Raw genomic sequence first — 8,279 nt, 5'->3', positions numbered from 1 at the left:
GTACCGCCTCCCTGGGGGGGCAAGGGAAAAAAAAAATAATGAGGAGGAAAAAGGAAAAGGTGTGTTAACCCCGGTGCAGTTCCGACTAAATTCTGGCTGCTCGCCTAAGCTCTTCCTCCTTTCCCAGGGGAATCTCCTGCTGGGCACTGAAGCAGCTGTGCGGTTTTCCATGGGCACCCAGCGGCTCCTGCGGTTGCTTTTCCATGGGTTAATTATTTCTGATGCACGGCTTGGCAGGACTCACCCTGCAAGAGGGATCCCTTTTCTGTTGCAGAGAGTTTTGTCAAACTTTAAATGCTGGGCTGAAATACTCCATATTATGGACCTTACCTCGCCCCAGACCATTTTTACTCCTAGAAGCCTCGCTCCGAGGAAAACCATTTTGAATGCATTAAAAAAAAAAAAATTGTGCTGCGACTGAAATATTCTCTGGAAAGCCTTAAATTCCAGAAACTCTGGAAAGATATGAAGAGCATCACCTGAATTTTTTTCTAAGGGACGGCAACCATGTTTTGCATGAAGTCTGTGGCTTTTTGACAAAGCTATAGACCTTTCAAATCCATGCTTTGCTCATATTTGGTAGGTCCTTGTATGTCTCAGCACCTTTTCTACTGAAGGTTTTGCCCACTAGCATGCATGGTCTAGCCTGAAGCTCTGCAGGCTTTTCCTTGTGGTCTTAACCCCCTGGCTTCCCTGAGTAATATCAGGTCTCTAAGTCCCACCTTGGGACAAACTTAAGGGCTGGAGACAGAAATTGGCTGGATGAGGGAAGAAGGCTGAAGATGAGTGAAGAGTGACAACACAGAAGGGTCACACTGGGAAGGAAGAGCATGTGCTGATGCCCCTTCACCTCCAGGGCCAGAGCCAGGATCGGGACTCCCCACACTCCCCCAGCTCATGGTCAGCCCTGGGCAAGGCATCACAGGTCAAAGCCTCTCCTCCAGAACCTGTTCCACACCAAGCAGACAAGGATGAAAAAATTGTCATTGGAGATTTGGGCTGCTCTAGCTAGAGCAAAAACGTTCTGTGCACCAAAAATAGTTCCCAGCATTGAGGCAGGGAGCGATAACCAGTACTCCTGACCAGTAGTGCAGCAGCTCGTATGGCAGAGGCTGGGGCCACAAGACTTAACATTACCAGTATGTGACAGTAATGCCATTCTGGATGGTGGTATTTATACTTTTTTTTTTTCTTTTCTTCAGTTTGTTTTTCCCTGAACCCTGTGAACTTTTACACACAGAGTTACATTAGAAGAGCAGGTTAAATACCCAGAAAGTGAGATGTCCAAGCAGCCTATGGGGAGACCTTAACTCCGCTTCTTCCCAAAGCCCACCTTGACACAGGATAGAGCCCTCAATTACTGACCACATACAGTTTCCCCACAGGACACCTGCCCAGTCAGGCTCAGCTCTGGGGTCGCTCTGGTAAAACGGATTTTTCCTGGTCTCTGCCATAGAGTCAAATCGCTTCAGCTTAACATCTTCCAGATGGTCTGATTTTCGGTGCTCAGCTTGAGACTTTCAGGCCCAGTTGGAATAAATGCTGAGTATTCACAGCTGTATTGACATTGCTGCTGCTTTTAGCACTGTCTAAAGCTGAACATGGGAGAAGGCACATCCTTGGTGCCTCAAAACTCCACAGCAGTGGTCAATCTTCATTCCAGCTTGTGAATGTTACACCTGTAACCTTTTTCTTTCAACAATCAGAAAAGACGCTGCACTTCTCCATGTCGAGAAGGGTTATGGAGCTGTAAAATGACAATGTCTTTGTATGTTATTTAAGAATGGAGATCCAGCAAAGATATCAGCTTGGCTTTTAGTTCTGCTGCAATATATTACGGATTTGAGATTAATGGAAAATATTCTGTGATAAGATTTCAGTTGAGATAAACAAAGGAAAGCACAGTTTGTCCTGACCTCCTTTACCACAAAAGAATCCATATCTAGCTGAACAGCCCTTTTTATGTGGTAGGTGGACTGAATAGCCCAAAATATACATGAGATATATGTACTGAACTCATATTTAAGAAAAGTGTGGTGTAATGAGAATTGCCCATACATAGAGATCAAAGTTAATATGTTGGACAAAAAGATAAAGGAAATGTTCCCTAAAGGAAATGTTCCCTATCTTGTGTTCAGCCAAGCCACTAGATTCAAGTGTGCTATTGTGTCAGTAGTGCTTGATTTGAAAGATTTCGTTATTAAGAAGTTAATGCTCAACAGCAGTAGATACTGGTGCAACAAATTGTGCTACTTTCCAAATTCTACACCCTACCAAGCTTCTGTAAGTTACTTGTATTCCTATATTATCCTTTAGGGCCCTAAACAAAGCCAACAAATCAAAACCAGACAGCAACCAAGCTTACAAGAAGAAATTATTTCTAGATTAAAATAAGCACCTTCCTGCCTGTACAGTAGTGGTGTGCAACATGCATGCGTCTGTATGCATCACAGTGTGCAATGCATGCTCGAGTAATACGTCAAGAAAGATACATACTAAAACAGTGTAAAGGATTGACTGATTGTATACCCCCAAACGGACAGTCTGGCTGAATTTTCTTCCTGGAAAGTCTCCTAGGCTTAGAAAGGTGGATATGTTTCCACTGTATAAAAGACATAAACCAACATCCTGAGGAATTTTTCCTTGCCTTGTGTTGATTACAGAACAGAGAAGCTAATTGTTCTATGGGGCCTATATGAAGCCATATATTCAAGAACTTCTCTACTTGTGGAAGCCCAGTTACCACGTTTGCATATACAAATATGCACACTGTTCACCAAACACCTACACTTCTTAAAAATTTAACTAGCAAATGTTCATGCAAAGTCATAACCCATTCAGTGTCATCATGAGTAAGTTTGACACGTCCTGCATGAATCTCTGACTGTCATGTTGAAAATGTAACCAATAGAGTCCTTCAGACATGGTGCTTAAATGCTAAATAAGGAAGCAGAATTGAGTCCTTGACATTATTTAGATGGTAAGAGGGGTTGAATGTAGGGAGAAATCTTTACAACATTTTACTGCATATGGATAATGCTTAGAGTCAGTTGAGTGCTGTGTGTGACATGATTCCCAGCAATGAAATACCCCTGAGAGAAGGTTACAATTAATCATCAACTTTTGTGTTACCACCCAGCAAGATTTTTATTTTTTCATGCTGAGAGACTTAAGGGAGAGAAAAGAGACCTTGAAAAAACTACGTCCAGACATACTTGCTTAATTTGGCTTTGAATTTGCTCATGCTTCAAAAATTATTCTGAACATCTGTCTTCTTTGTTAATCAGAGAGAGCATGTTTTATTCCCTTGACTTTTTGGTAAGAAAAAATGAGTGTATTGTAGTCCACCATATGATGAGAATCCACTGTAATAGTAACAGTTTGCAGGAACTGAACATGACATCATGCTACTTGTGATATGCCTCTGTGTGTGCGTGTGTGTGATGCTCACAATAGCAATTATTTTCCCGAAGGATTTGAAACCACACGCAGGAACCCCACTGCCATGGGCAGCCAGGAGTGCAGCACCTGCTCAGCACTGCGACGGCCAACTCAACCCAGCCAGGGTCTTGCAGGTAGGAAGAGCGATTTACCAAGATGAGAAACAGTTCTTCTCTTCCATGATGTTCAAAAGCACTTAAGATCAGAGGTGATCAAAACTCTGCTTCCTGAGACATCAGCCTCTGCTCCATTCCCAGCCGGACAGCCATCCTCAGGTTTGGCTCCCTTGATGTCCTCCCTATGGTATATATAGCCATATGTATATATATATATATATAGTTAATGGTGGAGGGACAAGTCTGAAGCCCCATGGATACTTTAAGGCAGTTCAGCTAACAGTTCACCTCCTGGTATGCAGGGAGATCGGAGGCTTCTCTGTGCTCCCTTCTTATGCTTCAGAGATGTCTCCATCACACCACTTTGGTCATGGCCACATTTAGAAAAAAGGGGAACAAAATGTAGCTGCCTCTTGTGACAACCAGCTGAAGCAGTGGCTCCTGGTAAGTGATGGCAAACAACAAGCAATAGAGCAAAGTCAAGAGCTTGTGTTTCACATGACCAGCTTCAGTGTCAGATTGGGGAGCTGCTGCTTCTCCCTTTCAGATTAGGGTGGAGAACAGCTTCACCAGACCACAGACTCTAAATCATCAGCATCATTGTGGTGAAGAAAGCAAACCATGATACACTTGTACACCTCTGGCCCTCTGTACACCAGACAGTCGATCCACAGATAAGGGTCTGGGGCTTGGTTTTTAAGGAGTTTTATCAGATACATCTTAAAATGCAGTAACGGTACAAATTAAACATTTGCTGTTTAATCAAAATGGTAGGAGCTGGATTTCATCAAAAAACTCTCTCATCCATTACCTTCTCACAGAATCTAAGTAAATTATAGTAACAGGCAAGGTAGCTAGCCTAAAAACAGAGCCTAAAAAGGTCTGTGGAATAATGCTTCAGAAATGGATCTACTTTACGATCAGTAAAACCTACAGGAAAAGACTTCAGATAGGGCTGGTTTGATTTCATGCCAGACGCATAAAAGCTGTACTCTGGCAGACTCGCAGAATAACATGAAACAGCCCTTGAGGAACAGAGATGCTGGGGCTGCCACTCATCACTTGCCAGCAATGAACCAGAGAACTTTAATGATCGCCCACATTGGAGAGGGTCCTTTACTGTGGAGGAGAACAATACCACGCTCCTGTCAAAACACTGCCGGTTGACTTCCTCTAATAGGAGTTGTCCCCCTCTGATGGGTGCTGGGGCTTGGTCCCCTGGCTCTACCAGTCTCCGTGAGCTGGAGCGTTCCTCGCCCACAGGCAGCGTGGATGGCGGGACCCGGTGCAAACCCTGCAGCCGAGCACAGCTCAGGGCCATGGGGACTGGGGAGGCACCTTCCGACCGTCGCTGCTGCCCGCTGCTGGGGCCACTGTGGCAGCAGGCCTCAAAGCTCTGCTTGCAGCACCTGCCCTCCTGGCATGGGGAGCAGGATGCCTGGGCTGGAGAGAGGACAAGGGGGGAGAGAGGAGGGAGAAGCGGCAGAGTCTGCAAAAGGCTGCGAGATCTTGCAACAAGCTCTATGTCGGACTGTCGTTGCAATGGTCTCGGCTCTTCCAATCTGTTCCTGCTCAGATTTGATTTTATTTTTTTCTTACCTTTTAAATCTTTGACTTCACCAGCTTCATGGTCTTTTCCTTGCAATATAGGTTTCATATACAAGGATGGGCACATGCAAGCACATGTATGCCCTGCCTCACTTCTTCCATATGGGTCATTCATGAGAAACACTTAGGTGATCTAAGATACCTCCTACCCAGCACAAGGACTGTGAAACCTGCAAGTGAGTGTGAGGAGGGGGGAATTTCCTCCGCCAGGACACCTGAGCGTCCCCAGCCAGAGCGACTCTCTCTGAAGCAAGCTGACTTTCCAAATGCAGGCCGATTAAAAGAGCCACTGGCACAAGCAGAGGCTGCACTGTCGCCATGTGCCAAATGCATGAGGGAGGACAGGGGGCAAGCTGGGCTGTGTGAACGGCAGCCCGTCCTCGCAGCTCCTGGCGCTTCTGCAGGGCTCTCTTCACCCTCACCCACAGCCCGGGCAGGGCTGCTGCGGCTGCGGGCGGCCTCCCACAGGGAATGCATGGCCGGGGAGATTATGCTCTGCATGGCCAAGGGCTGGTGCTGGTTTCCAGAAGCCCACGGCAGAGCCATTTGCAATCGGTTTTCCCTGCCATAAGCATCAGCTGCAGGGGTCTGACAGTTGACCTGGGTGGATCTCGATGGACCTGAGCAAATTCCTCCAGCAACCTCTGCTAACAAAAGGCCTCTGTAAAGCCATGTAAAGCAGAGAACTGGCATTACAGTGTGCTAGTATGCTACTGTTAAGGAATTAACACAATGAGAAAATGTTTTCAGCACCAAACTATGGCCATGTCTGGGAAATCAACACTGATGTCCTCTTCTACCCATGCAAAGCTCTTCCGCCCTTCATGGGCGATCTCTGCCTGGTCCTTTTTTTCCATGCAAAACTTGGTCATTGGCGGCAGGGAGGGGTGCAGTCGATACAGGCATAGTTAAAGATATCTACTAATGATCTTTCAACTCCAGCACTTAGAATAGTCCTGAAAGTAAAGATTTAGCCCTACCGGATTTCAGATGTAGTAAATTTTTAAATGGGCACATGCTTTTCTGGGGTAAACTAGTGTAAAAGGAGTTTCATGAGATTATATCAGTTGAGATTCAGTTCTAAATTTTACTCTTCTGGGTTTTTCCAAATAATAAAATTAGATGAAGTCTTGAATGCTGATAAGAACAACTCTGAGACCAGACAAGAAGGGACACCATTGGTTTTTCAGTCTTGTCAAAACTCTGGCTGAGTTGCCAGATTTTAATCAAACAATGAGTTTTGAGTTATTCACAATGGCAACTCAGAGGCTGAATCTATTTTTAAATGGTCGTATTTCAAGCTTCACTCTGCTTTTAAATCAAAGAGGACACCTAACCTATTTCCAGACATTTCTCTGATTAGTTTCTCAGCAACAACATCTAACTACATTAACACAGCTGTCAGAAGGGGGTTGCTTAATGAAATGTAGCCTTTGTCAAGGGGGAAGAAAAGAAAATTTTATTAGTTTGTTGACCAGGGTATTTCTACAGATTGAGGCTGCTTTTCTGGTTTATATCATTGCTCAGATCTGACTCTTGTCACTGTACTATTTGTCTAGTTTAATTTCTCTAATATGAGTATCTGAAGGGATTATGGACACATATTAAACTGGAAGCATATATGAAAGATCTTATTAAACAGCGTTCCTGCATTATCTAAAACAGATGTAGTATTGTAGGACAAAAAAAGGGTTTATTAAGCCTCCAAAGCTGTCTTCGTCCATCTGCTTAAATTGGCAGGTTGCATGAAGACCTTTTTGTTATTTATAAATAGAGTCATGCCCAAAATATAACTGCACATCCAAACAGCCTCTAATTTAGGAAGAGTTAAAATCCTGGGTCTTGATATTCATCTTGCAGCTAAGCCTGTCATTATTATTGGAGGTTTTACTGCTTGCTTCCTCTGGTTCTTGTTGTTTTGGGTTTTTTTTTACAAGCCAGCCTCCAGTTAACCCTGACTCTTTCATTCATGTCATCAGCATCTTGCATGTGTTATATCAGATAAATGTAGACATCCTCGTCAGCCTATGAAATTCATATGCCCCTAAAGCTAGTCCATTAGCCTTTACCCCCTCAGCATAAGATTGGCCCTACTCTGGTTTTTTTGCTTATAAAATACAATATACTGATCATTATACCTTATTGGCTTCAGCAATTACCTCATAAATCCAGAGCAAGAAGGCAACAAATGACCCTATGCTGTCTCCTGCTTGGGTGTCCGATATCTCCAGAATACCACAAGGTCCTCCCTGAAATCACCATCTACAAGACAAAATCCCTCTGGGTGAACCCTGCACTTAGGTATTTTTGAATCGGGTGGATGCTCTGACCAAAGGTCTGTTATCTCTAGTAAGTCCAAAAGCAGAGACTCTACACAGAACAAGTCCACACAGAAGCACAACCAAAGCCACATCCAAAACCTGTGGGCTTCTGCAGGTCTGCGAGTGCTTGTCTGAGTCGAACGCCGTTTGCACTCTACAGTGTAGGGGCTGGGCAATTACACTCGTGCACCCATGCCGATGTGCTCCCAGCCTGCATCCACTGCACCAGCTCCACCCACACCACCGCTCCAGGACCCCAGGACCCAAGAAAGCCATGCCATTTTTACACACAGCTCTCAAAACAGGGACTTAAGAGCCTGGTGCAGGGCCAAAGGTAGGACTTTCTGTACAAGTTTTCAGAAGCTATAAAATTAAAAGGGATATAACTCAGTTTGGTCAAGATTTATGATAGGTGCAGCTGAAATGTTTCTTTCCACTTGCTGAGTGATCTGTAAAAATTGAGCCCTTAACCCCAGGATCTACTTAGAGCACCATGTTCAGTGCCTGTGAGCTGCCTTGATGAAGCCCTTTCCCTGTGGTAAATGCAGGGGAGCTTCTCCCTGTTGCACTGTGAAATGCAGCCACCGAAGCTCCTCATACCCTTGCAGGAGGATGAGAGCACCCACGTGCACCCTCCCTGTTGAGAAGCAGAAACTCACAATCCTGTGGGAATTTCTTTGTGTGTCAAAGTCTGAAAGAATTTTTCTTTAAAAAGTACTTTCAGTTTACAAAATACTGGGTGAGGCAGCAACTAGACCAATTTTATTACGTGGACAGCAAGTAGATCTGTAGG

This window comes from Egretta garzetta, unplaced genomic scaffold, assembly GCF_000687185.1.
Source record: "Egretta garzetta isolate BGI_Z169 unplaced genomic scaffold, ASM68718v1 scaffold471, whole genome shotgun sequence".
In the NCBI taxonomy this organism is placed as follows: domain Eukaryota; kingdom Metazoa; phylum Chordata; class Aves; order Pelecaniformes; family Ardeidae; genus Egretta; species Egretta garzetta.
The sequence above is the reverse complement of the archived record's forward strand: the minus strand, read 5'-3'. Positions refer to the sequence as shown.